The 16,547-nt window shown below is 47.0% G+C and overlaps 1 long non-coding RNA gene across 11 annotated transcripts in view; it reads right to left on the bottom strand.

Moving 5' to 3' along the window:
* The window catches only part of LOC103690480 (uncharacterized), a 113,303-nt gene that overhangs the window by 29,581 nt on the left and 67,175 nt on the right, over window positions 1-16,547 (bottom strand). The window lies entirely within an intron of this gene.

Raw genomic sequence — 16,547 nt, 5'->3', positions numbered from 1 at the left:
CTGAAGAAAGGAAATAAAATCCTTAGTAATATACTATGTTGGAAAAACAAACAGGTCACTGTGAAAAGAGCAAGAGAGTCCTTGGAAATTAAAAACACGTAAAAATGTGTTCAGGGTTTTGTCCTAAGGGGAGAGCAAATTGGGAATTTTGAATAAAACTGTGTCTTCCTATTAGTGGCAAAGATTAGACGCTCTGCTTTAAGTAAGAAAGGTAGAGCAGTAGGATGTAAAAATTCTAAATCACCTCCTCACACGCACACACACACACGCAGGCACACTCACACATACACACACATATACTCTCACACACATATATGCTGAGATGCTCACACACACACACTCACATATATACTCACACACATATACTGAGATGCTCACACACTCACACAGATACTGCACGCACTCATGTACTCACACACACACATATGCTCACATACACACATGCTCACACACATGCATATACTCACATACACTCACACACACATACACACACTGACATGTACACACACTTACACACACACACACACACACACACACACACACAATCATTCAAACCCCACCGAATGCAGTGAGACAGAAGAGATCGGCGAGGAGATGATCACTGAGAATCATGTTAAGTAGGAAATGAAAATAAAGTAATGAAGGAACACAAGTATGCCAACGGGTATAATGTGAAGGGCTTAAGGTTCTATTTATAGTCAGACTTTTAGATGGGGAATGCATATAACCACCTGTGTGGTACCTTGAAAAGGACTTTAATTGGAATAATTGGAAATAAACAGTGTTATCAGAAAGGAAGGAAAGAAGGAAGGAAGGAAGGGCAAGAGGAAGGGAAGAAGGAACAAAGACCAAGTGAGTTGGTATATTTAGACCAACCAGAACCCAAGGACAAAAAATAAACCTTGTTATTGTGGGTTGAAAGAACCACACTGTGTAGGTTGGGTTAAAAACACGATGGGGCACCTGGGAAACCCAGGATTAGAGTCTGGGAACGTCCAGGCTTCTCTCTCAGAAACTGATTAACCAAGCACAGGAAAGGAGAGACCGTCTGAGCACACAGGCATGGAACTCGATGTTTCTCACATCTAAGCTCGGTGCTGAAACCGCACAAAACATTGGTGGTTAAATTTCTACAGGACGCTTCAAACATCTCACTGTTATTAGGCCACAAGTTTTATCCCAGTAAAACTTACTTGAAAAGAGAAACCTTCCGGGCCTCCTGAAGTTCTGACTCAAGAGTAATTTATGAAGAAAATAAAAGGTGACCTTAGAGACAGTGTTGGGAAGAGTGGCAAGGGAGACTCCGCTCAAAGTCTGCAGGGGGCATCAAAGAGACTCCAACTTTAAACACAAGCAGAGAAGACTGGAAGCCACTGTTGTCTCAAGAAGAATTAAAAGCTGAAGGGATCCAATGAAGGAGAAGATGATGAAGGGGAACAAGTTGGTTCGATCGTTAGACCCTAAAGATGTCACAATAATAAAAAGGAACCCCAAAGCAAAGCAACTCCCCCAGCCCCTCCAAAAAAAAAAAAAAAAAAGGCCAGAAAATAAAACCTTAAAATGTTTGAACAATGCAGAATCAAGAATGAGCAGAGTGTAACAGGCGTGGATTTGATTTCAAAATAACAACACGCACGTATGTGCGAGTGCTAATGCGTCTGGAAGGGTAAACAAGAAAGTGGAAGCAACATTACGTGAACATGTAAGTCACTAAAACGAGCTAGCCAAGGGACCTAGGAAGCAAGGTGCAGGCAGAAGTCTCACGTGCAGACGGTTCTAGGACTTAGCACTTTCCTTTGACAATCTCTAAAGCACACACTTGCCTCTGTGCTGCTGGCCTGAAGAGGTACGAGGTTCCGGAAAGCTTTTCTGTCAGCTGCACAGAGCTCACGAAACATGTATTCCCCAAGCGTCTAGCAAACAGCAAAGCACAGACTACATGACAACTCAAAGCCAACCTACCATAGCCAAGCGGGGCATTAGTAGGAAGAAAAAATGCTATTAATTCTACAGAGCGCTGTAGAAGAAAGACGGCCCGTCTGAAAGCAGTCAGCCGTTTGGCAACAGCAAGGAACACAAGCAGTACAGTTTTCTCAACCCAAATTAAGACTGTCTTACTGGAGTAACACAGTCAAACCTAGGAGTAACAGGGCCGTCAGCACTGGAGACCCTTCAGCTCAGCAACAGAGCAAAATTACTCAGTCACCTTGACTCAGTGAAGACCTCAGACCACAGGGCACATCCATTCCAAAAGGCAGAGGAAAAACAACCTGCTAGGTCCTGAGATGTGAGAGGCAGGAGACAAACATGTGCTCATCCCCTGGGCCCCTGCCACACCTGGTCCTGGTCAGAGAAGGAACCGTGGCATAATTATTAGACAGGAAGAGGAAACAGCTGTATGCAAAGTCATTGTGTGTCATTTAACTATGAGGGCATGCTGGGAAAGGCCTCATGAGGCCAATTCATATATAAACAGAGTGTGCGTGAACAAAGGAAGGTGGACGTGACGTCACAGGTGGTATGATGTCATGGGAAGGACAAATGCCCGTATTCACACACAGTGTGAAGAGTGGCTAGGCAGTGTGGGAGGATACCTTTTTAAACTAATGTGCCATGCTGGAGACTGTCAGGTAAACTTGCTCAAACCTCCAGCAGCCACCCCATGCTGCCAGTGGGATCTTCTTAACTGAAACTGATCAGCCTCTTGCACACAACCATGCCTGAGTGTCCCAAAACAGGGCATCGGACCCCATTACAGATGGATGTGATCCACCACATAGTTATTGAGAATTGAACTCAGGATCTCTGGACGACCAAGTGCTCTTAACCTCTGAGCCATCTCTCTAGCCTGGCAAACACATTCTTAAAGCCATCGTGAATGACAGTCTGGTTTTGGCCAGTCAGTTGTTTTCTGTGGGCCAGGATGGAAATTCCTTTTTTTGCTCCCGGGAGAGCAACTATTATATTATTAATTTCCTTCTTAACCTCTGTGCTCCGGATAGATCGTCTCTCACATGCACATCATAGGACAGCCTGTGCCCTTCCCTGTGCAAAGTAGATAAGACAGCAAAGACTCCATAGAGGACATTTTAAGCTTATATTAGAGCATAACTCATGGTGTCTTCTGGGAACCTTTACCCACAAACCCTTTGGAAGCCTGTAATAACCCCGGGAGGCGGAGCTGAAGTGGTCTGAAGACTTGGATTACTGAACCTAACATTTCTTAGTCAGTGGGTGACTCAGAAACCAAATGAGGCTCTCTTGCTTCTTATTCTCAGAGGCGTAGTGGGGAGATAAACACCTCTTCTGTTACTGTCTACAAGATAGGAGTGTCTGCTGGCAGCCACAGCTGTCCTGCTCTTTGCTCTCGGACACACTGGCTTCCACCTTATACCTGTTCTGCTCAAACATAAACAAGTTTAAAAATTGGTATATATATATTTTAAGGATCCACTATAATAAAGGCCCAACATTTCCACTGTGAAAAGGCCTAACTTAATTTCTAAAGAAATAGTGGGAAAAGCAACCTAGAACAAAGAGGTCTTAACTTAAAAATGATGTATATTTGTATCTGTCTGTCTATTATCTAACTACCTGTCTGTCTGTCTATCCATCCATCTGCCTATTATCTTTCTCTCATCTGTGTCTTTCTTTCTGTCTGTCTATCTATCTATCTATCTATCTATCTATCTATCTATCTATCTATCTATCTAATCAATCCATTCATTTGTAGCCATCTTTCCATACTTTGTGGGTTCTCTCTTTCACCCTTCCTCACCCCTTTTCTTCCACTCTTTCAACCTCTTAACACTAGCTAGGAGAGAAGAAAAGATAGAGAGGAAAGGAAAAGAGACCCCTGAATAAAGTTAGGGGTCAGAAAGAAGGCAATGTTACCATTAGACTGCTTCCTGATGATTAGGGGCATCAAGTTCCGTGGGACAAGTGGACCGTGTCACCAGACAGAAGAACTGGTAAGGTTGAACAGGCCCAAGTCCTGGGAAATATCAGAACCAAGAATGGTAGGCATGGGGCCAGCTCCCTGCCAAGCTCTACTTGTCCTGGAACATGTAACCACAACACCTCATTGAGAGAGCCATGAAAATCAGTCACGTAGGGACAACACCTGAAGTCCTTCCTCAAGCAAATAGAGCATCTCTAACATCTCAGACTGAGCCAATGAGAAGCATTTACCCCTGGATCTCATCCCACCCCAAAATGTTTATAAAGTCCCTGCCCACAGGGGATAAAGTGCATGAGTTATTTCACCAAGAATCCTCCGAGAGAGGCTGTTTTGTTGAGCCATAGCACTCTGGGGAAGAGTTTTCTTTCCTGAAGCATTCATCGCTGGACCTTGGGTCTGCCCAGCAGGCCGGACTCTCGCCCCTGCCACGGCTGTTCTTCATAGCCTCCTGCTTGCTCTGTTGCTCTCTGCTGCTTGCCTCGGGCCACCACCACTGCTACAGCTGGTGTTGGTGCTGTTACAGTGTCAGAGAGATCCCGGCTACCTGCCCCATCTGCATGGGCTTCCCTTCAGAGAACTGTAACACTTTGGAGGTTCCAGACAGACTGGTGCTCTAGAGAACCTTTCATCCTGACCAGACTTTAGCCCTTCTGGTTTCTCAGAGAATGATACCTGGAGACTCCTATCACCAACTTCCTTCTGTCTCTCCTGAGCAGCCATAACACCTCCATCAGCGAGGCAGACGGGCAGCCTGACAGAATTCCTTGGGATAAATTTGCCATCAGGATATCTAATTTTTTCTTTGCATACGACTACTTAACACACCTGGACAAACAGCAGCGAACAACCAATGGCCCACTAACAACCTCCCACTTCTTGGGGCCTAGCATTTATATACCCTCTGGAAAGTCCCTAGAATTCTAAACATCACACAATCATAGAAACTGTGCAGCTGGCAAAATCATGCCCCCCCGCTAGAGCATGAAGTAAATCATAGCTGCTGTGGGGAGTCTGAAGCAGCCCTACAGCCCCACACCTGGGGTTAAAATGAAAACACGTTCTTATGATATTTCTGTGTTTTTTAAATAAATCAAAATTTCAAATTTGTCACTACCTATTTTCATACACGCATATGGTTGGGCATACCCCCACAAGTACACATATGTGCATAGTGGCACATGCCTGAACTTCTAGCATACAGGAGGTTGAGGTAGGAGGGTCATAAATCTGAGGTCAGTCTGGATCACTTAGTGAATCTCTGTCTTGAAAAATTGTGTGTGTGTGTGTGTGTATGTGTGTATGTATGTATGTATGTATGTATGTGCATGTGTGTATGTGTGTACGTGTGTGTGTGCATGTGTGTACGTGTGGTGTGTGTGCATGTATGTATGTACGTGTGTGTGCATGTGTGTGTGTATGTGTGCATGTGTATGTATGTGTGTGCATGTGTGCGTGTATGTGTATATGTATGTATGTGTGTGTATGTGTGTGTGCATGTGTATATGTGTGTATGTGTATGTGTGTGTGCATGTGTATGTATGTGTGTGTGCATGTGTGTGTGTGTGTATGTGTGTATGTGTTTTTATGTGTGTGTGCATGTGTGTGTATGTGTGTATGTATGTATGTGTGTGTGTGTATGTGTGTGTGCATGTGTGTGTATGTGTGTACGTGTGTGTGCGCGTGTGCATGTGTGTGTGCATGTGTGTATGTGTGCGTGTATGTGTGTATGTGTGTGTGGTGTGTGTATGTGTGTGTGGTGTGTGTGTGCATGTGTGTGTATCTGTGTGCATGTGTGTATGTGTGCGTGTATGTGTGTATGTGTGTGTGGTGTGTGTGTGCATGTGTGTGTATCTGTGTGCATGTGTGTGTGTATGTGTGTATGTGTGTGTGTGTGTGTGTGCACGCGCACACACACGTGCGCCAGTGGAGGCCGGGGCACTGGATCCTCAGGAGCTGGAGTTATAGGTGGTTGGTTGTGGGCCACCCAATGTGGGTCTTGAGAATTGAATTATGCTCTACAAAAGCAGTAAGTGCTCTTAACTAATGAGCCATCTCTCCAGCCCTGAAAATACATTTAGAAGACTCTGTTAAGCACAACAAAGCAACTGTGGGCCTTCTGAAGGCTTTGTTGCCATTGTTAAAAGAGGCAGACTTACTAAGTCGGACAAAGAGTGTGTGTGTGCTCACCTGCCACCTAAGCTTTAAACTCCTTCTTGGGGAGATACATGACCGGAAGCTGCGGGCCGTCTTCAGAGGGAGAACACAGCTGATGAATGCCACATGACACAGATACAATCAAATAAACAACAACAACAACAAACACTGGAAACAATATGGAGAACAGCCATCAGGAGAGCCGGCTCAGTAAGGAAGGAGCTGAGACACAGCAGGAAGGCTGGGTGGCTGAGAGACAGAGGAGAGCACTGGTTCAGAGGCTGTGAGGGAGGCTCTTTTAAGGAACCACTGAGAGAATATGGTTTGTGATGGATCATACAGCTCCCTTCAATCTGCGTTTTCAAAACATCCATCCCTTAGTGCTCCTTAAGCCAATATTAACTATAAGGTAGGTCTGGACTAAGGAAGTTCCACACGTCTAAGACTGTGTTTGCTCTCACACACAAGTGAGCAGTTGGACACACGGAAGCTATTAGATCAAGTTATATAACCATATCCTTCCCTATGTCTACCCATTCATTTTAGGGAAAGCTTAAAGGCTTTCTCTCTCTCTCTCTCTCTCTCTCTCTCTCTCTCTCTCTCTCTCTCGTCAGAAAGGGTCTTGTGTAGTTTAGGCTAGCCTTCAAGTCACTATGTAGTCCAGGCTGGCCTTGAACTCCTGATCTTCCTATCTCTACCTCCCAGGCATGGGGATTATAGGTGTGTGCCACTTTATCCAAAGGGGGCTGGGACTCTACCTCAGGGTTTGTCCACCTCACAAAGAGTAAGCAGGTACACTACACCTGTTGGCCCTAAACTCTTGGGTTCAAGCCATTCTCCTGCCTCAGCCTCCCGGCTAGCTAGGACCACAGTTACCACACCAGGCTAGAGAAAGCTTCTCAAAGAGAACACCCCTCACCCAGGTACTTAAGTTCTACAAGATGGCTGCAGCCTTTCCCCTACCCCTTTCCACTGTGTTCCTTGCCTGCAGTTACTGCAAACCTGGGGGATGATGGAGTGGAGAGCATGAAGTCAGAGCAACAGCCATTCGAGGAGGGACGTCCATCTTTCTGGGCAAAACCAGCTGCGAGACACCCTGGGAAGCCTCCATCCCCACCTTCACCTAAGGGATGTTGAGGCAAGGTAGAAGTGAGGCCTGGTGTTCTCTGCCTCACTCAGGGCTCAGCCTCAAGGGGCATAGGAAGGTGCTAAAAGTGTCCTTAATAGCTTCTCTTAAAATTTTCAGACACTTTCATTTTAAACCAGTGGAAAGGGTAAGCCATTTATCTCTGCCCAATCTATACTGGGAAAATCAACCTCAGAGTTCACCTGACAAGTCACATTTTCCCACACCAGCCTGGCAGGACTGTTCCTCTCCTCACACAGAAATCAGTTTGTTCCCTCTCCTCTCCCCTCCCCTCGCCTCTCCTCCCCTCCTTTCCCCCTTCCCTCTCTCCCTTTTGTTAGGCCTACTGACCACCCAGCTCCAGGACCCTGCTTGTCTCCACCTCCCCAGTGCCTGGATCACAAACCTGCTTCACCACACTAGCACACATATAGGTGCTGGAGAACTAAAAACTCAGGACCTCACACTTGAGTAGCAAACACTTCACTGAGCCATCTCCCCAGAAGTCTCTTGCAAAACAACGTGGGTCGTGATTAAAGGAGAAAATGTCTCTTCCTCCTACAGTTGCTGGGCTGAGCTCTGACCCATGGGTCCATGAAGAAGGATCTCTCACACCAAGAGATCGGTTTGCTTAAGACAAAGACACAAGAAATGTAGAGAGACATGAGAGGCACTAACAGCCACTTAGCTAAGCATGGAAGGCAGATGTTCAAGGCTGACCCTTCAGGAGTGGGAAGTGAGGCAGGGCCTCAGGGGTGGATGTAGAGCAACGTCAGCTGACTTAATTACTTAAGATGGAAAGCCAAGGCCTTCAATTAAGACCATCAAATAAAAAGGCAGAAATTATCAAAGCCTTCATGTCTCAAATGCTTTTCCCCTCCTGTCTTCTCCCACTGGTCTTTAAGGCAAACAGCAGCCAGGACAGCCCAGCTCTTGGCCAGTCTTGGTCAGGGCTGGGGACTTCCTCAGTCCCACTGGCTTCAGACCCACACAGCCCCTGTACACCTGCCACAGTGGACATTATCCCCTCCACCAATTAAATGTTGCTGTTATCATCCTTCCCACTACTTATCCACCCAGCATTAATCCCTTAAAATTGGTCTTTGCTAGGGAATTCTGCTTTTTAAAAAAACAGTATGCATTTAATAAAGCCAGCCAGCCATGGCCTCAGCTTGGCTGAAGGGCAGGTGGCTTCCCTGCTTCTCCTTGCCTTTGAGGCCCACCCCGTCTTTACCACCTGGTCAAAGGCTTGCCTTTCCAGGCTAATAGACTGTCTTCGAAAATGGCACTTAATCCTGGGTTGACATAATGTTAAGTCACCCAAGGAAGAATTAAATATTTCAGAAGAGGAGGCGGTTAAAAAAATTGGCAAGTGCTATTTTGGATTCTTTGAAAAATTTAAGTAGAAAAGCAAAAAATAGAAAGTGGCTTGTCTTGGGTACAATGGAGCAAAGTTCACATATGAACTCTTAATATCACAGGGAGCAGAGATTCAGGGACAGTGGTGGCAGCAGCATGATGGAATACAAAGTGATGGGTCACGAGGTCCCAGAACAAGCCCTGGATGCTCTGGTTGGGAGGAGCAGTGCTTGAATTTTGGGTGCCTAGAGACTGCCGGAGTTCCTCGGGTATGGTACAGAAATATGATTCAAAAGCTGAAAATTGACCTAATTTCTTTCTCTTGAAGTGAAACGGCAAGTACCCCTTGCATTCTTGCAAGAGTGGGTTCTGGAGTTTGCTGCCTGGGTTGGGTCCTGGGCTTTGAACCTCGCCTTCATTGAGTTAAAAATCAGGAAGGCTGGGAGAGCATGTGGGTGGAGAGGGTAAAACACCAGGCGCATGCCTTGGGGTATCGAGCCATTAGTGCAAGCCAGGCTGTGATGATATAATGACCACACAGACTTAACCGGGTCACACTTTTACCTCGTACACAAAGTGAGAGAGAGGGGGAGAGCACTTTCCCCTCTGTAGACGGAGGGAAACCAGGTAATTGCGAAAACGCTGCAATCATTTTCCTACCCTGTACTTTTACAATCCAATTTATTGCTCAGCTCCTCACAGCTGCTTTCTAAAGCCTACAGACTCAGCAAGGTTCAAACCTATTAGCCAGGATCCAAACGGCGGGTTTGAGGATTTATGTATTTATGACTCACTTCAGAGAGGCACAAGTGATGTGACTTCAGTTGTTATAATTTGCTACATCCAGTCTCCAGCTGCCCTGGGGTACTTGGAAGGACTGGAATTTTCTGGTGTGCTGCTACAGGGTTCTGGGTAGTATGCATGGGCTGGACCCGGCACACTCTTGGCACAGTTTGGAAGGTGCACCTCAGGCCACCCAGAAAGGGCTCCTGAGGGCACTTCACTCATGTGAGGCTCCAAGACCCAAGAGTTTGTGGCTGGAAGAGGGACAGACCCCACCACTATTCATGCCCCAAGGATTCTGCAGGGTATGTGGCTTTTGGAGGTGGGGGACAACTCCAATGCGGCAGAAAGCCAGGTATGGGGTGGGCACAGGGGTGGGGACTTGGTCCCTGAGAGGACACTGTGTTTTTATTCTCAATCTCCAACTATGTGGCTTGGAGCCAGGCCTTGTCCTTTCCTGGACTCAGTCTCTCCATCTGTGAAATGGAGATTAAACCGACTACCAACGGCATGGTAGGATGGGGGAGAATTCAGTGAGAATGCTGTAGAGGAAAAGAAAGTAGCAGGAAGGTGGGGGGAGACAAAAAGAAAGCCTCAGTGTGTATACACTTATGTGCAAATGTCATTGTGAAGACAATCATTCGTATAATTTAATAAACATTAGTAAAACACCTTTGAGCACTCAGAGAGGAATGTGGGGCTCTAGGTGTTGGCTCTGGCTTAAGAGATTAGATGCCTGCTTCTCTTAGAGCATCCCTGGCCTTCACACACGAAGATCTCGAATGCTAGGCACATGAAGATCCAGAAGGCTCCACTTGTCCATTCCTTGCAGAGACCTCTCCTTACGTTGCACCACCCATTTGGGGTTTTGACAGAGACTTTTTGCCTTGTTCCAGTTTCCTCTCAGATGACACGTCCTTCACAGTGTCCCTGCTGGCAGCCGTCCTTCCCTCCCAGGCTTACTTCAGTACATTATAAATCCACTGTGTAGCATGCTCCATGCCACCACTGCCCATGTCCCCAAGGTCCAAGACACAGGGCTCATGTCTTTGATATTCCTTCTGGCCACTCTACTGAACCCCACGTAGGGCTTAAACTTTGCAGGGAGGTATGCATTTAAACTACGCATACATGGATCCATCTCATAACATCTCAGTCGAAGAAATAACCTGGCTTTCACAGCTCTCTGACTTAGAGGCCTGACACTTTCATAGCTAGACAGTCACCTCCATCAGACATGAGATGTGCTTTATACATAGCCTTCTAGAACCAAGACAAGGACTCAAGGCTGAGGCTACCAAGTACCCAGGAGAAATTGCTAACCCCACATCACATCTGGGAAAGTCCAAGGTGTTATTAGAGTGCCTGGTGGGACTCACTGAACGACTGAACCAAGACAAACACTCCGAGATGACACAGAACCTGCTTTTCCACCAAGACCTTGCCATTGTTGGATTGCAACACTTTAACTAAGAGGCTATTTTAATTCGAACATCTCAAATGGCTATGGCTTTGGGACTGATTCTTTGTTCAAATGTAAGCAGCTACTGGTTAGGGACTTAGGTGCTGGAGTCCGTGGTCCTGATACTAATTCTTTGCTGAAGATTCAGGCACAACTTCCAAACATCTCTGTGACATGTGACACGGTAACTGAATGTACTCTAATCCCAGGGGCATCTGACCCAGCAGAGGGCCATGCAGTGTGCAACTGTTGCCAATGTAAGGACTCAGCAGGGCTCTGCGATGCTACAGCAGCCTCCATCATCCCTGCAGGGTGGTTAAGATATGGAGGAGTAAGTCAGGAGTAAGTTAAGCCCCCACAATCTAGCATAAGTCAGAGATGATGTAGTTGACCTTGTTCTGCTTGGTAAGTTTAGCAGGGTGCATAGAACATAAATGGGAAAGAGAAGGACATGAAATGGAGTTCAGGTATGGCAAGACCTTAAAGCTGACAAAAGATACCACTCTGGTTTTAGAAAGTTTAGCATTCAGGAGGCGGAGATAGGAAGACTGCCATGAATTCAAGATTGTCATGGGCTACAGAGGGAGACCCTGTTTCCAAAACAAAATGAAGAAAGAAAGGCAAAAGCAAAGATAATTTAAGAGGCGACAGGAGACGTTATATATTTGTGGCTCAGCTCAGAGAGGCATGAGCGATGCAATGTCTGTTGTTTTAATTTGCTACACAAAGAAGGAAAAAGATAGATGGAAATTCGACAGTTTTCTTTCTCATAGACTTTGAGTTTTGAAAAATACCTGTTCTCCTGACATCGGCCACATCCCTAGCTTTCAGCTCATTGCTAAACAGCCACAGGAAACAACTAAATGGCAAATCTCAGCTTTTAACCCACACAGGTCACCCTTAGAAAGGAGGCTAACAGCCAGCGTCTGAGCGATCACCATCACCCAACCCCTTTGCTTTTTAAAACCGGAGAAGCCACAACAGCCTCTTCAGCTAAGGAGCACAATGGGCTCAGATTTGCTAGTGACAGTCAAGAGGGACTGTTAGGCCACCTGCCTCATGGTTAGTGGTATTAAGGAGGTGGTTAAGGGATGCTGTGAAGTATCTGCCCCCATTCTCAGACTCAAATTACCCCAAGGAGCTGGAGGAAACCACTTTCTGAGTGTGCACCAGGCAGCGGGAGAGGGTGGTGCTGGGGAAGCGTCTGGCTGTGAAGTAGAGCGCCATTTCAAGAAGTAAATCAGCAACCCACAGGCCAACCTATTTATGATGCCCCTGCTATTCACAGGTAATTTACTGTGATCTTGAGAGCCTGCCACCGGCATCAGTTTCAGCATTCATGAGTCTCAGTGTCCCAGCGGAGCCAGCTCCTGGAGCTGCGGGACTGTTTATTCTGAAGGGCAGGAGAAGGCCACGCAGGGCTGTGTTTCCTCCGGTAGATGTTCACTATCTAGTTTCCATCCTGTGTTCATCTCACCTTGTGTTTGATTTTTTTCTCTCTCTCTTAAATTCTAATCATCAGGGGGGAAAAGTCTCCTAGGGTCTTGCTTCCCATGGTGGTTCCAGAGACCGATATCATCTTCCTAGGAGATCTGGGGTACCTATCCTAGCCCTGCTGGGGGACAGTGTTTTGTTTTCTTTTCTTTTTTTTTTTTTTTTACAAGATCCTACATGTGCACTCACAGAGCAGCATGAACCCTATCTGATGGGCTGGGGAGGATGGAGCGCAAGGCTCCTTCCCTTGGGGTGATTTAAGTAATCTTGTGTTCAGTAAGTACTAGCTGGGTCAGGCCTTCAGAGAAACATTGTGGGTTCTTTTTAATCCCCTCTTTTCTACCCTCCCTCCCTTCCTTCTTCCCCCTTCCATCCTTCATTCCTTTTTCTTTGGATACATGTAGTCCAGGATACATTTTGGATACATTTTGTTCTTTGTAGTCCAGGATACATTTAGGATACATTTTGTTCTTTGTAGTCCAGGATACATTTAGGATACATTTGGTTCTATCAAGTACAGACTGGCTTTGAATTCAGTATGTAGCCAGGGATGGATCTTACCTTCTCACCCTCCGGCCTCCATCTCCTGAATGCTGGGATTCTAGTCAGGGCTTTTGGTCTTGCACAATCAAGCAGTATCAATTGAGCTACATCCCTAACCCTGATTCTTGTTAATTTCATAAAAATCACACCATGGTGATAGAAAGCCTCCTCAGTGCCATCAAGGCCTGCTGGGACTCTTCACTGGTTACCTCGGCTACATGGGTTATGCAGATACATAATCCATTATGTATCTACCTATTATTATTCTGGAGAGAGGACTGGTCACACTGCCTGACTCAGGACTCAGACCCAACCCTTTCCATCTTGGCTGTCCTCTGGTGTTGACCTCTGATTTCTCTTCCATGTTTTCATTCCCGGCTTCCATTCACCATGGGCTGGGGTTGCCCAGCCCTCGCTTGCCTGCACTCTCCTATTAACCTGCCACCATGTCTCTCAGTCTGCTCAGCATCCCCTACTTTGCAGTTTGGATCTGATGTTTCCTGCTCCCACCTCTGCATACCTTCTTCTGCTGTCACCCTACTGTGGCTTTAGGAGTCTGACAGGAAAGAACTTCGTCAATGGCTTCCTCCCCTCCTGGCAGCAAGCGCAGGAAAGCCAGGTTTCAGGCTCCACATAGACCCATCAGCCCAGATCTGCTTGCAGCTCCCTCTGGTACCTGTGGAGCCACTATGGTTCCCAGACAGGGTCTCGTCTGTGCAGGCTTGTTCTCTTTGGTTTGTAATCTTTTTATCAAACTCTTCTTAATGCAACCCCATCTGTCATCTGTTGCCTCCTGGGCCCTTGACCAGGCACACACTAGGCTACTCTACACACCTCACATTCCTGGAGGCCCCATTGGCTATTTCTTTCCCCTTTGTTCTTTTCCTGTTACACCCACTAGTCAGTTCCCCTCATAATGGCATACTGAAGATGAGCCTGGTGGGCCAGCCTATTACTGCTAGCTGGCCACCACAGTGTCACCACTTGCCCTGTCCGGCTGTTACTGCTAGCTGGCCACAGTGTCACCACTTGCTCTGTCCAGGTTTTCCCCTCCTGTCACCACACGTCCTACCCTCGACAGCATCTCAAGAGTCAGATGGGGAGAGGCCTCAGACTTCTTGGTCTAACTTGGTCCTGGAGAAGGTTCCCAAACTCCCTACAGGTGCAGAATATAGTGCACACAGACCCTGCATGTCCCATCTCAAAGTTCCTGATCCCCTAAAGTGCTTTCCTGATGACCTCCCACCCTAATCAATCCATCCCTGCGACAGAGACACTTTGGAAGATGTCAGCCCTGCTTACACTCTGCCTCGGATCCCCAGAATTCTGTCTCCTGGCATACAGCCCAGGCGACCCACCATTTCCCTAAGCTAGCGCACAGCCGGCAGCCCTCCCTAGCCTGCTGCTGCCCACTGGAGGACCCCTGTCCTACTCCTCCTCATCCCTCTGAGTCTAGACTGCTTAGGAAAACCCCCAAGGGTTCTGCTTTTCTCTTATTTCCTACTTTCTGTCCTACTTACCATCAAACAATTAATCATGTCCTATTTCTGACTGGCTTGAACAACCCCAAAAGACACACACTTAACACTTTAGCAGCCTAGACCCAGTAGCCCCAGGCACACCTGACCTCTCTGGAGGTATAGCTATTCTACTTGAGCGCTTCTCCAAACTTATCATCGTCCAGGATCCAACAGGGTAGATTAGAAACCAAAGACGAGCATAGGTCCCTCCTCCCACGCTGTATGACATGACATTTATAGAGAGATTTGTAAAGGCCTTTTTGAGTCTCACAGCCCCTGTGAACCAAAGAAGGTGCACCGAAAGGCACCCCAGCGTCCACATTTCCCCCCAAATCCCCAACTTTCAATTGGCTCCTGCTTGCTCTATGAACCTGGCCTCACTACAGCTGAACAAACATGTCGCAATTTCTACTTGAATATAGGTTGCGATGCACAAATCTCCCTTTCCAAAGGCACCAGACGGCTTCCGTGTGGTGACCCTCGTGTAACGTTTTGCCGTGAAGTAGTAACACTACCTCTGTCCTACAGTGCAAGATGCCTCGCTACAGTCTACCTTGGAGGTCACAACCATTTTTTAACAGGCTACCTCTCCCTTCTGCCTACCAGTCAATTCTACCATCTCCATGGCAGTAAGAGGGACTGAGCAAAGAGTTTATTTAGGTCATTCCCCTCTCCAATATCTTTGTTCCTTTAAGGCTGCCCTGCTGTGATCTCCTGCCCAGAGGCTCACCACTGCCTCAGTCTTCCTCAGTTCCTCATAGAGTGGCCTCAAGAATCCATCTGACAACCTAAGGTCACCTGGGAAGAGGAGCCAGGAACTAGTAGATTGATTACATAACACACTGTCATAGAAAGGCGGGACAGAAACATAGGAAATAAGGAGTGGGCCACAGCAGCCACTGACGCACAGACTCAGAGATTCCTGGAAGGCACCTCACAGAACAACGCTTTTTACAATCTAGTGTGGGCACACATCACCCCATGTGTTCAGTGTGTTACACCTGGGGGAGTCCCAGACTCTGATCTAAGAAGCTCCAAGGACCTCAGCAGGGCCTGTAACTCCCGTCCGCAGATCTTTTCAAGAGAACCATTAAAAAGGGTGCAGGTGAGTGCGTCCTCTACGTAGCCTCACGGTTAGCTTTGGGTAAGATGTCACTTGTAGGCTTCGCTCATTTTAGAGACCTAATAAGTGATTCAAAGAACTTGTCACCTCGAGAGGAATGGATTTACCTGCATGGACCTGAAAAAAAAAAACAAAAAACTAGGACTCTTAAAAACAGGACTCTCAGGACCATAGAAAGTGACTCTTTCCCCAGGACACACAGGCCCTGAATGCTGTTGGGATGAGAACCTCCGGCTTTGACTAGACATTTGCATAACACTCTGCAGTGCTGCACAGTCTTCCTGACCCAAAATGGAAGTTACTCACCTTGCTTCTGTGATAAAATACTTGACCGGAGCAGCTTAAGGGAAGAAGAGTCACTCCTTTTGGCTCGAAGCTGAAGGGGCACAGTTCACGGTGACAAGGAAGACAAGGCTTTGGGAACAGCCTTGGCTGTGGCAGTGGAAGTGTAGGGTGCTTGCTCACACCTAGGCAGATCAGGAAGCGGAACCCAGCAGTAAATCTCACAGCCTGCCTCCCTGACTTCTCCTCCCTCCAGCTAGGCTCCATCTCCTAACAGCAGCACTGGTTAGGGGACAGTTGTTTAAATTGTTTAAATGTGAGCCTGTTGGGGGACGGCTCACATCCAAATCATGTTGGGAAGGAGAATAGGCATCAGTTTCTGGAAAAGTTTAGTGTTCTCAGAGGGGATGGTCCAGCAGCTCGAGTAACTTGGCAGTCACTTGTTTCCAAAGGAGGTCACCCTTCAGCTCCACCCGTGAGCCTGGATGACAGAATCACAATGAGCGAAAACCCTATACTTACCATCACGTTGTCTTAGCCCTTCATTAACAACTCAGTAACCTGAGTTCTTGGATGAAGAACTGCCTGAGGCCAAGAATGCCGAATCTGTATTCAGCTCATAGCTCATTTTAATGCCCAACCAGGTTCAGGACCTACCAGGCTAGAGGACTGAATGCCAACCCCACTTCAACTGCATTTAGCCTGGGGTGTTGCCCGTGTGCCTCTCTGGTAGTCTGACT

This window comes from Rattus norvegicus, chromosome 8, assembly GCF_036323735.1.
Source record: "Rattus norvegicus strain BN/NHsdMcwi chromosome 8, GRCr8, whole genome shotgun sequence".
In the NCBI taxonomy this organism is placed as follows: Eukaryota; Metazoa; Chordata; class Mammalia; order Rodentia; family Muridae; genus Rattus; species Rattus norvegicus.
The sequence above is the reverse complement of the archived record's forward strand: the minus strand, read 5'-3'. Positions and strand labels throughout refer to the sequence as shown.